General features: G+C 38.6%; 1 protein-coding gene and 1 long non-coding RNA gene across 5 annotated transcripts in view; one reads left to right on the top strand and one right to left on the bottom strand.

The window, feature by feature from the left end:
- Nucleotides 1–12,959, top strand: part of LOC104913457 (uncharacterized) — a 319,967-nt gene extending 307,008 nt beyond the window's left edge. Inside the window, exon 15 of the long non-coding RNA XR_004161534.2 lies at nt 6,397–12,959. This is a non-coding gene — a long non-coding RNA (uncharacterized LOC104913457). The remainder of the gene's footprint in view (nt 1–6,396) is intronic.
- SHISA9 (shisa family member 9) overlaps nt 1–17,059 on the bottom strand; it is a 157,718-nt gene that overhangs the window by 124,694 nt on the left and 15,965 nt on the right. The gene's annotated exons all lie outside the window — the stretch shown is intronic.

The raw sequence follows: 17,059 nt of genomic DNA, 5'->3' as shown, positions 1-17,059 counted from the left end.
AACTTTTGCACAGTAGCAGCAAAACAACTCCATTATAGCAGTTTGTGAAATTAACTGACTCATGGCTATCTCTTGAACTTGGTGATGTGCTTCTTCCATCCCTCTTCAGTTTTTGAGATGTTTCTTACTACAGCCTGGCTTATAGTTTATTCCCATATTTGAAACCACAGACTTGCAGTGCCAGATTTTCTGTTGAAAACTTAGTATGCATTTTTGTAGTAATTTATTCAGTGTCAGACTTTTTTTATACATTTTATATGAATGCAAGAGGGCACCATTTATTGTAATAAAATTCACGATCAGCCTTGCCACGGACCTTGGTGAGGTTATGGAGCAAATCTCTGTAAAAGCCATTTCTGAACACGTGAAAGACAAGAAAGTGATTGTGAGCAGCCAGCAGGAATTTAAAATGGACAAGTGATGTCTCTCTAGCCTCACTGCTTTCTTGGATAGACCGTGCTGTAGAAAAGAGAGAGACAATGGATGTTTGATTTTTAGAACAGCCTTTGGCCCACTCTGCCATAGTCTCCTCATCACCAAATTAGTAGGCAGACAAGGTGGGTGAATGTCATGAACAATTGCCTGAACTACCCATGGTATGAAGCACACTTGCTGCAAGTTTCTGACCCACACTGGGCTGAAGAGAATGTTCATTGTGCTGGAGGGCACGGCTGCTACTCGGGGCACCTTGGGCAGGCTGAGAAAATGGGCTGAACAGAACTTCATGAAGTTCTACAAGAGAAAGTGAGAGTTCATACATACACAAAGGGCTCCCATGCATCAGTGCAAGCAGTAAGCGTGCTGATGTGCAGAAAAGTGGTTAAATAGTCCAGCAGGTTTCCCAGTGGGGTTACAGAATTCACTGAGCTATCCAAGACTTAGTTGGATGTGGCCCTGCACATCCTCATCTATTTAGACCTAGTTTGAGCACAGGGTTGGGATGGACATCCTCTGAACTTCCCTTGCATCCTAGATTTTGATTCTCAGTATTGTTTAATATGTAGTGCACTGTGTGTGCATGAAGACTTTGAAAAATACAGCATTTTTTTAAGTTGTATTAACTTAGGTAATTATTATGCACAATTGTTATGCAAGATAGCTACTGCATTATCATTTTACCATTTTTCTATGAATTAGAAAATTCTTCCCACTCTGAAAAGGACTGTTTCATTGACTTCAGCTCTAGACTGGAATTTCTGTTTCTCGCTTAAATACGGATCAGTGTGTTTCTGTGCCCCTTCTAGGAGACACAGTGACACACAAACATTATTTGTATATATAGCTGTATCTTAGGTCCAGCCTAGGACAGTTGTGGGTTTTTTTTCCCCTTGTGAAAGGATAATAGATTTAAAGTTAATTACAGTTGGCAAACAGAAGTCCTGTGGAATCTTCTGGCAGCCAGGGTCCCAGATTCATGGAAATGTGCTGACCACACACCTACTTTCTCATCTCCAGCTGCAGTAGCACAGCCACTTAGAGCACTGGGACAGCATGTGACACTGTGCCCACAGAACCCACATATTCAAGGAAGAAATAATAAAAGACTTTAAATTACTGAAGCATGAGAAATGGAGCTGACCAATAGGATTACAAGCTAAACATTAGTGGAACCTAGGAAATCAGTTATAAAACTTTACGAATTGAGTCAAGCTTTCTGACTTTTTCCTCTAAGTCATTAGGTCATCTGTCTGTCTTATATGGCACCTACTGTACAAAACTGTTAAACTGTTACATGACGCTTAGAGATCTCGGTCTGTTCAGCTAGCTGATGTGCCTGGATTGCAGTGCTGTGTATTTTATCAGTGGTATTTTCTGCAACAAGGACAATCCACAGAAAAGAGAGAGTTGGAGATGGATTGTCTTTAGTAAGAAGAACACCAAGAACACCTCAAATGATAAAACCTTGTATTCACAGTCCATGCATACAGTTCTAAGAAGAGTTCTAGCTTTTCAGAAGGGAGTGCAGAAGCATAGTGGCAGTGATCAGCTATCTGTAATGCCTTTTTCCTTTTTTTCTTCTTTTCGTCTCAGCAATCTCAAGTACTCTAGCATGGTGACACTGTCCTGGCACACCCCAGAAAGCGTGCTTTCGTCAGTCCTACGTTGGGACAATTTTCTCATGGATTAGTCTGAGTCTCTAAGAGCATTTCAATGTCAGGCTGGTTCCGACAGACAAATTATAATGTAATTTTCAAGTGCCGTATCCTTACTCTACTCTACAGTTTGAAAATTCTCATACAAAATGGCATGTTGTGATCATGGGTGGGTAACTTCTCTGAAATCTAATTAAAGTCATCTTTGAATCCTACGTGGGATTTACATATATTTATGTATACACCTATTATAGTACAATATTTAGTGATTTAATTTTTTATAGAGCTAATACATCAAGTAACTACATATATATAAAAAGCATCAAATATTCAAAAACTTTTCAAGGCAAGGAGTTTTTGATTCTGAAGGATAATTATACTTGACTTCATTTCAAGGTCATTGAGTATTCCTATTTCCAATCTTATTGTCAGTGTTGGTGGCAAAAGATCTGAATTGCAGGCAGCTTTCCAGACAACACATGCAGCAGGTTTATAATTCTGTTTTTGTCATAGTGCTTCATCTTGTAGCCTGACAATGTGCAGAACAAAGAAGGAGGTCTTCAGCTCTCTAGGTCTTGAATTAGTCTGGTTCTTGGCATACGTTATGAATGGCTTACTGGGCTTTCTCTAATCCATCAGATGATTCTATTTAACGTTCTACTGTAAATCTTTTCAATTAATTAAAATCTATATCCTTTTGAAATTTGCTATTAGGACAGCTGCATGGAAAGAAGGTACTCTCTCACTGGTGTGTTCCATGGCGACAGTGGTGATGCTATGAATGGTGTTATAACAGAAGTTCAGAAGTTACACGTGTCTTTAAAAATGTCATTAGAAATGTTTGACAGGAAAAAAAAAAAGGAAAAAAAAGGACAGAAAAAGGGAAATGGAGCCTTTCGTTTTTATTCAGATAGAATTGTTATGGAAAAGCTGGGTATATATGCTTTGCGCAGTGTGGTCATTGCAACTGCTCAGTCCCTTTGAGGGTTGCTTGTCTGCTGAAAGAAAAAAGGGAGAAAAAAAAGACAAAAAAACAGATGCAAAAAAAACAGATGCACACCTTTAAAGGACTGTGTTTGCATCTTTCAAAAGGAAGCAATGTAAAAAGTTCTTCTCATCCAGAGGCTCCATGGCAAGGGGAACATCTGCTTATTTTGACTGTGCTCTGTGAAAACTTCTGATGGCAAAGTGTCACCCTGGAGAATAGATCCCTCTGCCCCTGGCAGGGCTTGCATTACCATTGCTGGTACTCTGCTGGTCATAAATGAAAAATGATTGTGAAAGAAACACCACTTTGTTTCCCATTCTTCCTCTTATGCTTTTTGGAATGATACCTCACTTCTGTTGACAGTTCGATGAGGGCTCATGGTTTTCAGTTAGAAAACACAAGGTGGGTTTGGATTTTATAACCCTGCCTTTCCCATACCTCAGAGAGTTCCTCAGAGACTCAGGAACACCTCATCACAGGAGACAATTTATGCACGTACAAAGAATTATTTGTATGGAAAGATTTCTAAGACAACATCAGAAACTTGAGAAAAATGCCAGCACAAGCCTCACAATTCTCTTGTTTGTTCCTCGTTGTTGAGGAAATAAACTATTTTATTAAAGGCATAGAATTGAAACAGTTATTTAAAATTCCTGCAAGGGCAAGCAGGCATACTATTTTGTTTGGCTATGACTGAAATAGTCATCATTACTAAAACAATGAAGGATTAAATTTTTATTACTTGTCTTAAGCTGAAAAAACAGACAAGATGAACATAAAATGAACTAGTCATATTAAAACCTTTGATTAGCTCTTCTAGGGTGAATTTCCTGATTTAGTATGTCTGTATACATATGTGAAGCACACAGGATTAGTGTACGATTATTTTATCACTATGCAAGTTTGTCGGTACACTGAAATATGTGAATGGATTTCCTTTGTGTACTTTTGAGCAATTGGGAAATTAACAAGAAAGAAAATCAGAGGTCCTTAAAGGAATTAAAAGTCCTGAAGAAAAAAGCCATTACTTTAGGGGTGCCCACTTCCTGGCTCAGATCTCATTAGCAGGCTTATTTCTCTCATATTCCATTGTCAGAAGGACACAGAATTGTTGAAAACAAACCTTAGTCTACAGAAAATGAGTTGCCTGCAGCTGCAAGTGAAGGGATGCCAGAAAACAGCTTGCTCATAGCCCCACGTTGTAGCCATCTGCCCCAGTGTTTTCCAGCCCTGTTTTCTTAACTTTAGAAGTTGAGAGAAAGTCATCTGATTTAAACTACAGAAACAGTTTTTTTCTGTCATGTTAAAGTCCTAACAGCTCTTCAGAAGATAGCCATGAAGCAGCTATGCTGTTGTAATGGCTGGAAAGGAGGAAGTTGTTACTCCTTAGTAATGAGGCAGGAAAAGTTAAATGGGTAGGGGCTGAAATGAGCACACTGAGCCAGTGAAATTGCTGAAGATGCCTGGTGACACCACAGCCCCACAGAACAGGAAGACACATCTCACCTGAACTACAGGCTCTCTGGGATGTACCTGAAGCATGTGGGTCACTGAGTTCTTACGAAAAATGAGCCTGCTACACAGCTTGTGTAGTTCTAATAGTTTTGTTTTTGTATTTTTGTGTAAAGAGATGCTGAAAGGAGCTTCAGTGGATTGTTGTAATTGTAGCGTGTTGCAGAGGAGAGCATGGTGTATGGCAAACACACCAGTCAGGTCTCGGTTCTGAGACAGCTGGAACTAAGTAGGAAAAAGCAGCAGAAGTGCAGGATTTGCTAGAAGACAGTTTGCACCACACACTGAATTTTCATGGCAGAACAGTGCGAGCTGGGTGATTATGAAGCCTTGTGAGGGCAGGGTGAGCCAGCAGCAGTAGGGCCCGGCTGGTAGAGGCGGTACTGACACCAATACAGGAGCGATCCCAGAGCTGCTGTTCCCCCCTGAGCCATCACAGCATGACACTCTCTTCTTACATAAGAAAATAATTTGCACAGCTAATGATTCTGTCATGCCGTTAATAGAAGAGCAATAACAAACCTGTGGGTGTGCTACAGATGGAAGGCATACTGCCCCCTCATCATGCTCTATGCCACAAAAAGCTTAGTTCTGCTTAGCTTTGCAGGAAGAGCTGAAGAAGCATCCATGGTTCAGAATATGGGAAGGATGACTTTCTTAACACAACACAAACATGGCCTTACACCAAAAGTTTTGCATTCTAGCTTAATTGCTCTCCCTTTGACCTACTGAATACTGCATAGTTTGTCAGTGTAGGCATCACTGGCACCTACTGAATGGAGCACGTGCACCCATATGAAACAGCAGAAGTTCCCATATGAACTGCTGGCTATGCAACGTGTTCACTTAAGGAAGAGCTCTGGGCAGATATGTAAAAGTTTTGGGAGGAGACATTCCTCCTGTGGCTTGTGTTAACTATTGCCATACATGCTATGGAATGGGACTACTTGGTTTCATCCTACTTCCCCCCAGTATCTCTGCCATCTACATTTCTCAGAGTGGCAATTCTCCTGAGCTTTCCAGAACCTATAGGTCACAGGTAAAACAGCATGTTTTCTGCAAATGTTAATGAGTTTGCAAACTGCTGAGTATTGTAATGATGAATTTGATCATCTTACTCTACTGACTACACACAGTTTTGGCACTGCAATCTTTTTAGCTTTTATCTGTTCTCAAAGAGCCCAATCCTAAGTTGACTGAAGTCAAGGAAAACAGATGTATCAAGAATAGCAGCTTTCAATCAAACTAGAGACAGTCAGTGCCCACTACTAAAACCATTCCTGCAGTATGCATTTACAGCAGTAAGGGTAGCGATGATGCTCACGTCCCTCATTCCAATTATGTTAAAAATGCTTTCCATCCTGAAAGTATGGAGGGCAAAAAAACAAATCCTGAATTAGATCAGTAATACCAGATGCACAAAGGGCTCACATGTACACTGGAAGGAGGATTGGAGGACAGAAAAAAGATAGACCTGAACAGATCTAGACACCAGACAGAGAAAATACTAGAGAAATTGTCAGAAATTGTCTCATGAAAAAGAACACAAATACCGCTTGCAGTTGTCTTATGTGAAAAGAGCCTTTCCATTAAGAATTATTTTAAATTGTATTGCTTTACTGAAGTATTAAGATTAAAAATAGCAATTAAAAAAAAAAAAATTGCTACTACCTTTTGTTGACTCATAAATCTGTAGCACTTTACACATAGCATTTAGAGATTGTTATTAAGGGCTGACCATAACTAAAGGAAAACCTGGAGAGTTTTTTGTTTACATCCTGGTTTACATCCTATTTTCTTCAGACAAAATGTGCTGTACAGCAGCCTGAAGGAATGCCAGCCATCATGGCTCCTCGTGGGATCCAGGTCTACCAGGGGTTGCTGTTACAAGGACGACTGTGACAACTTTCTGCTCTTGTTGTTCAAGGACGTGCAATCTCAAGGACTGGTGCTCACTTCAGTTCCCAAAAAGTACTGTGCAGCCTTTACTGTTATGGGAACTTCTGGTCACTTACACCAAACTCCTGGCCCTCCTCTCACCCCAAGCCAACTGACATTGTTGTCCATAGTCTGTATAAGGTGTGCTGCCATGAGTTGAACCTTCCCTGGTCCAAGCAAACATGCACCACCAGAAGAACCATGGAGTACCAGCCCACAAAGGAAATGAACCTCAACTGTGAATGAATCATCAATTTCTTACATTTTGTCAGTCTACACTGTAATGGGCAAATTGTACAAAGCATTGCAGCATACTGGATCACTGTAATGGAAAGGGCTTACCTTCAACCAGCTCAATCATTGGTTCACACCATGAAGGGCTGGATTTAGTGGAAATGCTGAGTCGTGGCCTGAGCCAGTGATGGAGCACCTGGTGGGAAGGCAGGGCCAGCTCAGAGGAGCTCAGGTGCATGTAGTGCAATGCACTGAGTGATGGAAGTGTGGAACCAGGATCCACCCACCCCTTGCAGCCCTCATTTAACGGTTGGCAGTGAAGGTGAGAGGATCTCACTGGAAATGCCTATGTGCCTGGAGCCTTCTAAAGGTAAGCAATTTTTTCTTTCTTTATGTCCATAGTTGCTGTGTTAGGGCTTATTCTCGTTTGCTGTAGCCAAGGCTTATGCTACTCTTCTATTACTGCTGTACTTTCTATCATATTAAAGTGTTACAGCTACAATAAATGGCTCCTATCCTGGCCAACATGAAGCTAAAATACATGATCAAAGCAAGAGTTACTGTTTTTTGTTGTTGGGGTTTTCTGGTTTTTTTTTTGTTTGGTTGGTTGGTTGGTTGGTTTTTTTTTCCTGGCATTGGTAAATGTAAATAGTTCTTTAGAAGCTATTCATAACTGTGGTTGTGTGCAGAGGTTTTATCAACTTGGCTCTTAAAATGCATTGTTTATGCAAGCAAAAAAATCATTGGACACCTCAAGTTAATGGTAATAAAAGCTGTGCCGTACCAAACTACCACATATTCACTACTTGTTTGTGCTATGCCATGTACATGTGATGTTTGCTATAGATAAACTAGCAGTATGTAGGAATCATCTTGATTTCTTTTAAAAAATTAACTAAAACTGTGTCTTCTATTTCTTGTCTATGACTTATAAATTAGGGTAACTACTGAAAACTCTAAAGCATTAATTTGCTCTCAAGAACCATGCTATTAATCTGTTTGTATCAGTTTGTGAATCTTATTAAAAGATCAAAGTTCTAGAACTATCAATAATTCTCAATACTTCAGGAAAAACATGGTTGTTGATAAGTCATGGAGATATTCAAGGAGTTAACTGATGAGATTTATGTGCATATATTTGTCTATAGAATAAAAAAAATAAAATAGCTTTGAAAGGGTAGTCCTGCCTTTTGTAACTCAGCCTTTAGTCTCACTGCTGAACTTCAGGTGTGTAGCTAGCAGAGGGGAGAATCAGGATTTCCTACTGTAGGCTTTTGTCTGCTAAGAAACAGACAAAACTGCCAGCTTATTACACGAGGCCCATTGAACATGGAGCAAACAACACTCTCTCTCTCTCCTTCACACTCACACTGCCTGTGAGTTTTCTCATATCGTTACTTGAGCTATTAGCTTCAGAAAATAGCTTTAGTTGCATTCACATGAAAGCAGAATCTTCAATATATTCTGTTTCTGTGAGTATTTTCCCTTTTCTTAGTAGTACTTAGGGATTAACAGAACTCTCAGGATTATCAGCATATTTTACAGTTCTGGTTTGTATTATTTGGTTTGTATTATATTGTGTGATAACAAAGCAAATAAAGATAAATGAAACAAGCATTCATCATCCAAGAAAAAAGTCCCAGAAATACAACACTCAGTACAGAAGGGTCAGTCAGCAGTTTGGCTTCACAGCCCACATACTGGTGATAGAAACTGCTGGGTGAAGTTATAGGCCTATGATCTACGATAAAGTCCTATCTGTAAAACTCATTTATTCATGACTGTGAAGCCAGTTCATAAAGATGCAGCTCTCCTACGTGCTGCATTTTGTAGCTTAGAGGTGATGAAAGATGGAAGCTGACCAACGTGAGCACGTTGCAGGTGGATCACTGTCTTGCCCATCTGCTTTTCCCTTCTCCCACAGTAAAGGAACTTTGGTATGCCACTGAGTCTAAATATGTTACGCCCTAAATATGTTTTCTCAGTGAGAGAGCTGAGGATGCAGCGGCTCCCATTGTACCTGACAGCCCTGCTACTCTTCAGCCTATCCCAGAATTCACTCCCCAAAGTAATGATTCTACCCAAAATTCAATTCTGTGTTCTAGTGAGACTTTTATTTTCATTCCTTAGGACTAAATGTGTTCATAAATTAAACATTTGCTAATGAACACTCTCATCTCTGTTTTTAGCAAGCTTGTCTGCTTAAGAGAGCAGGTTACTGACACCATTAAGAACACTGGCAGGCTCGTTTCTTTCTAGAATATTTAATGCTCAAAGGATTAGAAATCTAGTGATGGATAACTTATGCTGCAGACGTACAAACTAGCCACTGCTGAACTGGTACTATGCCTGTATTTAAACAGGGGATCCAGATGTGAAAAGCTCTATTTTCTATTTAATTGATGCCTTTTGGTTGTTTATCTTACTAATAATTTCTACAGATCCTATGTCCATACCAGTAGGAGTTCTTTCTTGCACTTGGTTTTATCTGACTTTTGAGCCATCACTGCCAGGTGTACTAATTTATTCAGTATGATTTAATACAGTAGCCTGGATAGTCATTGTCTTTTTTCCTTTAAATATTTCAGTACTCTTATTTGAAGTATGATGCATCCTAGAAAGCTTGTACATCTCCCATTCTCCTCCAGAAAGGAGATCCAAATTGGTACTGATTCTTAACGTTTTCGAAGAATTATTTTTGTGGTGCGTATTTTGTTTTTATTTTTTATTTTTTTAGTAACTGGGAATTGGAGGGGAAGTGGGAAGCACTCCTCAGTCAGCAGTTCCCAGCCTGACAGACTGCAAAAGTGTTTGTGACCTTCAGAAATCCTTAAGGTTTTGATCAGCATTTCCTTATCCCTAGCGCTCTGTTGTTGCTGTTTTAAATTACATTTCAGTGTACCCAGAGTAGGTAATAATGTTAGCACAAGTGATATAATAGATTGTTAAAAGCATCCTTGGGTTATTAGATGGGAATATCTTGATTATATAAACAATGATAGTGTTTATTGTATTATATTTCTGCAATTGTTGTAGTATTACACTGATACAAATTACACTATCACATCTCAAGCATATTTATCTAAAACACAATGGATGCAATTCAAAGACAGTGGAAGACAATACCTGTTTTTCAGTGCTTCTGAATCAAGATCAGTATGCTACTGTAAATCGCACGTTATTTGCATTAATTCTTAGGATAAAAAGATACAAATTCTGTGACCTTCCTGTACCTGTAGCTCCAATCACTTCCATAATTATAAAATAATGTAAGTAACAGGCAAAAGATGCTGCTGCTGCTGAAACACATTTGCCTGTTTCAGAATATGTAATGAGAAGTTAGTTCAGGGAATTTTATGCTAGTAACATGATAGTGCATAATATTAGAAAATCGTCTCTCAGAAGGCACTTCTTGTTACTAGACTTATATAAAGATATATAAACAAATGGACAAAATCATTCGTAAGTGATGCTCAGAAGGGACAGGAAGATGAGGACTGCTTACGCAGCTGGGGAAAAAATGCACTGAGTTACTCTCAAGTTATCCTTTTGACTCCATGAAATTGGAGCACTGAGAATATTATGTACTCTATGCTACATATTAAGGGACCTATGGGGGGATCGGTATAGTAGTGCGTGTAGCTATGAATACTGTGGCATTTATATGTACTTCTGTACGTTAAGGGCCTAAACTCAGGAAATTGAATGGGGACTGAAGAGAAACATCAAATTTGATTATAGAATATATACAGACATTCATTGTTAGAGAATGTAAGAAAACACAATTATTTGTTTTTAAAAAATGTGGTATTCTCAGCGGGTAGCACAACTTCAAGATTTAAAAAATGCTGAACAATTTTTTCAGCTATTGTGGGTGCTGAAATGGAGAAAAATGCATGCTGTATTTTCCCGTGTTGTCTTTATGGATCCTTATCTTTTTAACAGCAAGTTACTTTTCCCATGCATTTTTAAGTTTTTTTCACCATTTTATTTTATTTCTTAATTAATGGTGACCTTTAAATAACTGTTAGTGGTTTTATTTATTTTTTTTTCCTTGAAGTTACAGAGCATGACACAAACTTACTAGTTAGTGATCACCTCCAAAAACTAATGTCAAGTATTTGGTATTTCATTTCATCTCTTCTGGTAGAGTTTTTCTAAAATACTTGCCCTGTCACTAACTGTGGCATATCTTCATTACTACTGTCAGGCACAGAAATGCAGAATCGCAAACATGCAAGAAAAGCTTTGCTAGGAGAGAATTAGATCAAGTGAAAGAGACTGAGTTGGAACAATGATATCATCCCTGAGGTACAAGGAGGGCAGAAAGAGATTTTGCCTGGCCTGCTTTTGAGTCATACTTAAGTAAAGCATTAAATTGTTATTACCATTGTAAAATGAGCTGATTTTCAGGCTCATTTCTGTTCTATTCTCTTTTGATATTACTTATCTGTAGCTTAAAAAAGAAAATTAAAATATGGTTGTTGTCCAAACACTTACGAACAAATACAATTGTTACAATGAGAAATGGTCGGTCCAAGGTAGAACTCCCCAAGGAGTGAAAGGCTGTGCTGCTGGCTTGTTCTCTGCTCTGAAGGTTTTGTGAGCTATGTAGGTACACGTTGCCTAGTTCTATAATTTTGAATCCTTTTCCCCCAAAAAATAGTCTCTTAAGGATTTTCAGTTGAACTCACCCCGTGTGCTTTCTGATATCTTTCCTGTAAAATGCATCTCTTCATCAGCTGTAAGCTGTCACCATCTTTTATATGGATGAGGTGTCAGGAACTGTTTCAAAGCAAAAGAAAGTGTGTGCCCATTTCAACCCTGTATACTAAGTAAGAATGCACTGCTATCTTAGAGGAAAGCTGGTGAGAATAACAGGAGCTGCAGCTGCTATCAAATCTGCAAGACAGAAAGCGGTCTGGATACCACTCGCAATTTTCCCATGCAAGTCATATCTAGTGAAATCTGTGGCTGCAAGTTGCTGTGAAAATATTTTAACGGGATTCTTCAGATGATAGAGTATTGATTGTGACATAGTGGCTGCCAGAATTCAGGCACATCTCTGATTTCAGAGTATGACATGCATATGTTCTAGTTTTAATTTACTTGGGTGAAAAATAAGACAAAATTATTTCTCTCCTGTTAATTCCTTCAAAATTGTTAAGACCTGTCAGTAATTGTCTAAAAAAAATGTTCTCAAAGTTACTAGTTCACCAACTTCCAGAGTGCATTGATCTCAAACTCTGTAGTCTACAGATCTGCGATGGAAGTAAATGTTCTAAATACAGAGATTCAGACAGAAAAATATACAATTTGGACTTCTGTCTGTAATCGTGCTAGTCAGCTGAACATGTGTGATTTTTTTTTAATTTTATTTTTTTTTCCCATCCTTGAAACTGTGCAGTATCCTCTTCCCCAAGAGCATTGCCAACCATAAAGAAGGGTTAATACTGCTTTTGAGCTGCATCAACTATTGTCTGGATTTTTCACCTGGAAGCTTCTAGGATACTTGGCATTAAGTAAGGTCAAAACAAAAATAATTGCAATTAATAGATCTGCGAAGTTTTGAGCCTGTGTTTCCTGTAAGATAGATCTGATCCTTGGATACATCTCCAGTCCCTTCAGACTTCCTTATATAATTAATGAAGAGCCTACAAAGTGTGCATCATCCTGATGGATAGAAAATTGATCAGTGAGGGATGGGCTGTGCTGTAGACCCTTCTATACTTTTTGTTTGGCATTCCCGACTTCTGATGACTGCATCTCTCTATTTGACTATTGCAGGCTCTCAGAGCAGCATCTCAATACTTACTTGACTCATGAAGCCAAATTTCACGCTAGCGATGCCCTGCAGCATTTTATTGCTCTCAGTAAATAACTCTAGTTTTATTTCTCTTATTAGAGAACACAGCTAATGCCATTTTTTTGTCTATCTGGTACTCCCTGTAGTAACTTTTAACCCATTTGTCCCAACTCTGTAGCTGTTTGTCATTTTCTGCTGTTTGCTGATTGATCAGTATATAAGAACAGATAGTTCTGTAGAAAGCCAGAGCATATTACTCTTTGTCCAGGTAAAATCAAGAAACACCAGGGAACCTGAGGTACTGGATATCAGTTATTAAGATGAAGAGGTGCTACTGTGCAATCTTGCTCATTGTAGACTATATGAGAGGTGATTTAAAAAAAAAAAAAAAAAAGGGGGGGGGGGGGGAGGGGAAGGAATGAACACCAGTGTTATTCCAGGGAACAGTTCCAGCAAAACAGAACGCTAATTCACAGAAACTAGGTTTTAATAGATCACATATTTTTTTTCTTAAAAAAAAAAAAAAAAAAAAAAGTTTGAGCAATTCTGATCATTACAAAATCTGAATGAAAAAGATTTCTGTGCATGGAACAGATAGTTTATCATCAGATTCCAGCATAGTTCTAACAGCATGTCTCTGATTACAGGGTTGATCTTCATCTATGTCACTATATTTGCAGAAACGGAGATAAGGTGTCACATAGGAAGTAAGGTGTAGCTTCCAAATATTTCTAGTCAGATTTTAAGTAAATGTCAATGGCTTTAAAATGCCACACAGTGACTGTGCAAGATCATCATGTTATAAAGCGTGTCATTTGTGTGCGCTTAAAAAGAGTCCTGCAGCATTGTTTTTTTTCCTATTATAAATTGCTTACCCAGAGAGGAAACAGGGCTAATCCATTTGCACACAGTTATTTATACCCCCTATAAGATGTGTAGAATCACAGCTGGAAAAAGAATTGGCATTATGCAACTCCTAGGTGGGTGCACTAAATTATTAATATAACGAACAAGTCAGGGCAAGAGCCTCCTAATAATAAAAGTTAAATTTTATATACATCTTCTATAATATACCTGCTAAAATGTGAATATCTGCAGAGAAGCACAATTTAAATTTTAATATTCAAGATTCCAAAGTTCCTGGTAATTGTTACTGTTTTTGCTAGAAGCACTATCCAAGCTCGGCCCTGGATTCTGCCACCACAATCATAGCTTGGGAGGACTAGGAATAACGAGCTGGACACAGAAGTGAAATTTTAGTTTTGTGCTTTGAGATGCAAACTTGTGGACTCAAGGTAATCCCTGAACAGATACTAGAGATTAAGTAGGTATCTACATGAGTTCTGCTCACTACAGCTCTTGAAATCTTTATTTTAATTAAGCATCTATGAATAAGCTTTCTGCAAATGTTTTACCCTACAGAGTGTAAGGTGACTTCTTTTTCTGATTTTTTTCTATGGATCTTTTCCATAGAAGAGATCATCTTCTTAACAGAAGAGGATGTTAAGAGCAAGATCTTAATTATTAAGATTTATTTCTGAGAGAAATTTTTCCTTTCCACCGACCTCGTTTCCTATGTGCTTTGATATACAGCAAGGAGAAAAAGCAAGAATGAAAGAAAAGTAATTTTAAAGGGATGGGAAAGAAGTAATGAATTATAAATGCAAATGACATTGCTTAAAAATCCTTATAGGAGTTAGTTAAACTAAGTAAAGTAATGGCAATTCAGCTACAGAGCTATGACTATAAACTTGAAACTGTTCTAATTGAATTGGGGGAGAGGTTTGGCCATGAAAAAAGATGAGTTATGATAAATGCAAAATCTGTATGAAGGTAGTTTTCTGATGAGGTAGAGCAGAGCTCTTCAGGAAGCAGTGCCATTTGTGATCCTCAGCCCTGTCCCCAGCAGGAACTGCTTTGCATCTAACACAGCCTTTGTCTCTTTACAACCTTCAGGGGTATGAAAGAAAGAGCCAGGTACACAAATTGTGAGCGTCTTTCCCACTTTAGCTCCTGGTTGATGCTGAAAGTAATGATGTTTCCTTTTGCAAGCTCTTGATTAAAATTACTGTCAGTAGTCCTCATTCCTCTTAATGGGAGAATGTTCAAGAACTCATCTCCATTTGCTGCAGAGTTAGGGAGCATATTGTTTTACACAGACCAAACCTTGCTGGCCACTGAGTCTGCTTTTGGCCAGTGGTCCTTCTCAAATATGGACTTGTTCTCTCCATGAGAGAAGAGATCTGAATGAAGCAATTCCCCACAGTGCACAGGTCTCTGCTCCTGTAGTGCCCAGAGAAATTTGAGAACATCTGCAGTAAGTGAAAGCTACCACCTGCAGTCCTAAATTGTGCCAGGGCTCAGGCACTGAGATTTCAGTACCTGCAGAAAGCCTTCAGGCCTGGATCGCATCCTGGAGGTGGCAGAGGCTGTTCAGATGCAGCAGCTCTGCTGCTGAAGGGCAGGAGCATAGAAGAAACGCAGGAATGGCTCTGTTGTTGTCTGTGCCAAGGGTATGGGCATTTTCCTCACCTGCAGCCTCCCAGCCTCTCCTGAGTTGGAAACAACTTCCAGCCTCCTGGTTTCTCTGAATAGTTTCCTGGTTTCCACTGCTTGCCCTGCCCAGCCTTCACTACTCTTCGCAATGAACACACATTTTTGCTCCTCTATCACTGAATCCTCTAAGCTGTATGAAAGTTTTTTTTTTTGTTTTTTTTTGTTCACAAGATACGAGAAAAATATCCCATGTCCCTTTATATCTTTCTCTTGTATTCTGGATTAATAACAGAACTCTGATTCCCCTCAGTAAGATAGGTATGAAGCCTGAAGTGAGTTGTAATGCCCCTGGGGGAAGGCTGTGCTTGACCCATCTCTGACCTGTGTCTGTGAGCTTGCAGTAATTCATGGCTGAAGTAGCTCATCCTCAGTGCCCTGTTGTTAAGACAAAATGTTAATAGAGACACAAGAAATATTTTTCTGTGCTGTGGTATTCTCAAATTTTGTCCAGAATGGTCAACCATGTGCTCTCTGAGTGGAAATTAGCATCATCAAATACTACTTGTTCTTAAGGAAACTCAGCTTGCTACAGGTAGCAGAAGAGGCAGCAATAAGAAATGCACAAAGAACATGTTAAGAGAAAACAGTAAAGCAGTTCAAAAGTGACCATTCTGAAAGATTGGTCAGGCAGTGGAATGGGCTGTCCAGGGAGGTGGTGGATTCACTGACCCTGGAGGTATTCAAGGAATGTTTGGACGTTGTGTTGAGGGATGTGGTTTAGTGAGGACTGTTGGTGATAGGTGATGGTTGGAAAAGATCATCCAGTCCAGCCTTGGTGTTTCTGTGATTCTGGGATAGGGGATAATCAGGGTAAGCCTTGAAAGAGCAACTGGCTACACAGAAAAAGCTGGTGGACTTCTTGTTCTTTTTTTTTTTTTTTTTTTTTTTTTTTCCCTAGCTATTGCTGTGGAGTGCAAAAGCCAAAATAACCATAACAGCAAACTCCTCAGGATATGATTGTGGATGCTTCCAGGTAAGCAAATAATTGCTAACCCTAATAAGGTATACAGATTTTGTCATGCATCTGCTCTCTCCTTTGTGCTCATGTGTGCATAAATAGCTGTATGTTGAACATGCGTTTCCTTTCCTTGGTAAGGATTAGATGGTAAAACATAACGGGGTTATTGTGGACTATATTACAAATTCATTGTGAACACAGAAGTATAGTTATAGCCCTAAACTGTGCACATGGACATATGTTTCTTAGATGTATCAGTTACAAACAAAAGTATGTTAATGAAAGGTTCTTAAAAGCTATTCAAATGTATTGACTAAAACCTGAAGATGAAAATTGTTTGTATACAAAATAAAAAAACACTAGAACACATCCTGTAATAATCTGTGAGTGATTATAATGTAGTTTTATGTGATGGTTCTAGAGATTTTTCTTCAACTATTGTTCCTACTATCAAATCAACAGCAATGCAATTTCTTAAGCACTCAGTTCCCTTCTTAGCTGACTTCAGTCTTCTTATTGTTAGATAAAGCTAATGTGCACATTTCAAACAAAATTATGATATAAAGCATAGAACATGGAACAAAGCTTCTAAAAATCATTTATGATTGAAACTGTAGATGGAAATTTGTGCCAATATCTCACTGAATATCACAATCACCTTGTAATACTGGAATGTGTATTCATAAGCTCTTTAATGTATGCTGTCAGTCTCTACTTTATTTTGTAACTACTGTACTGATTGTGGTTGGCAAAGCTGGTGTGACTGCATTTAAAAAGTGAAGTAATCTGACAACAGCATTTCAAAATCTAAAATACAGCGTTAAAGTTTAAAACATTCATAAAAGCGTCTGTTTAAATCTGGATAAATCAGTTTACAATAGTTTATGCTTGCCCCTGGGTGCATAGATATGAATTCATTGATACATAACTTTCTGTTTTTATGATTCACTAATAACACTTAGCAAGTAAGACTT

This window comes from Meleagris gallopavo, chromosome 16 (genome assembly GCF_905368555.1).
Source record: "Meleagris gallopavo chromosome 16, MGAL_WU_HG_1.1, whole genome shotgun sequence".
NCBI lineage: Eukaryota > Metazoa > Chordata > Aves > Galliformes > Phasianidae > Meleagris > Meleagris gallopavo.
Note: the sequence above shows the minus strand (reverse complement) of the source record. Positions and strands in the feature narration are given on the sequence as shown.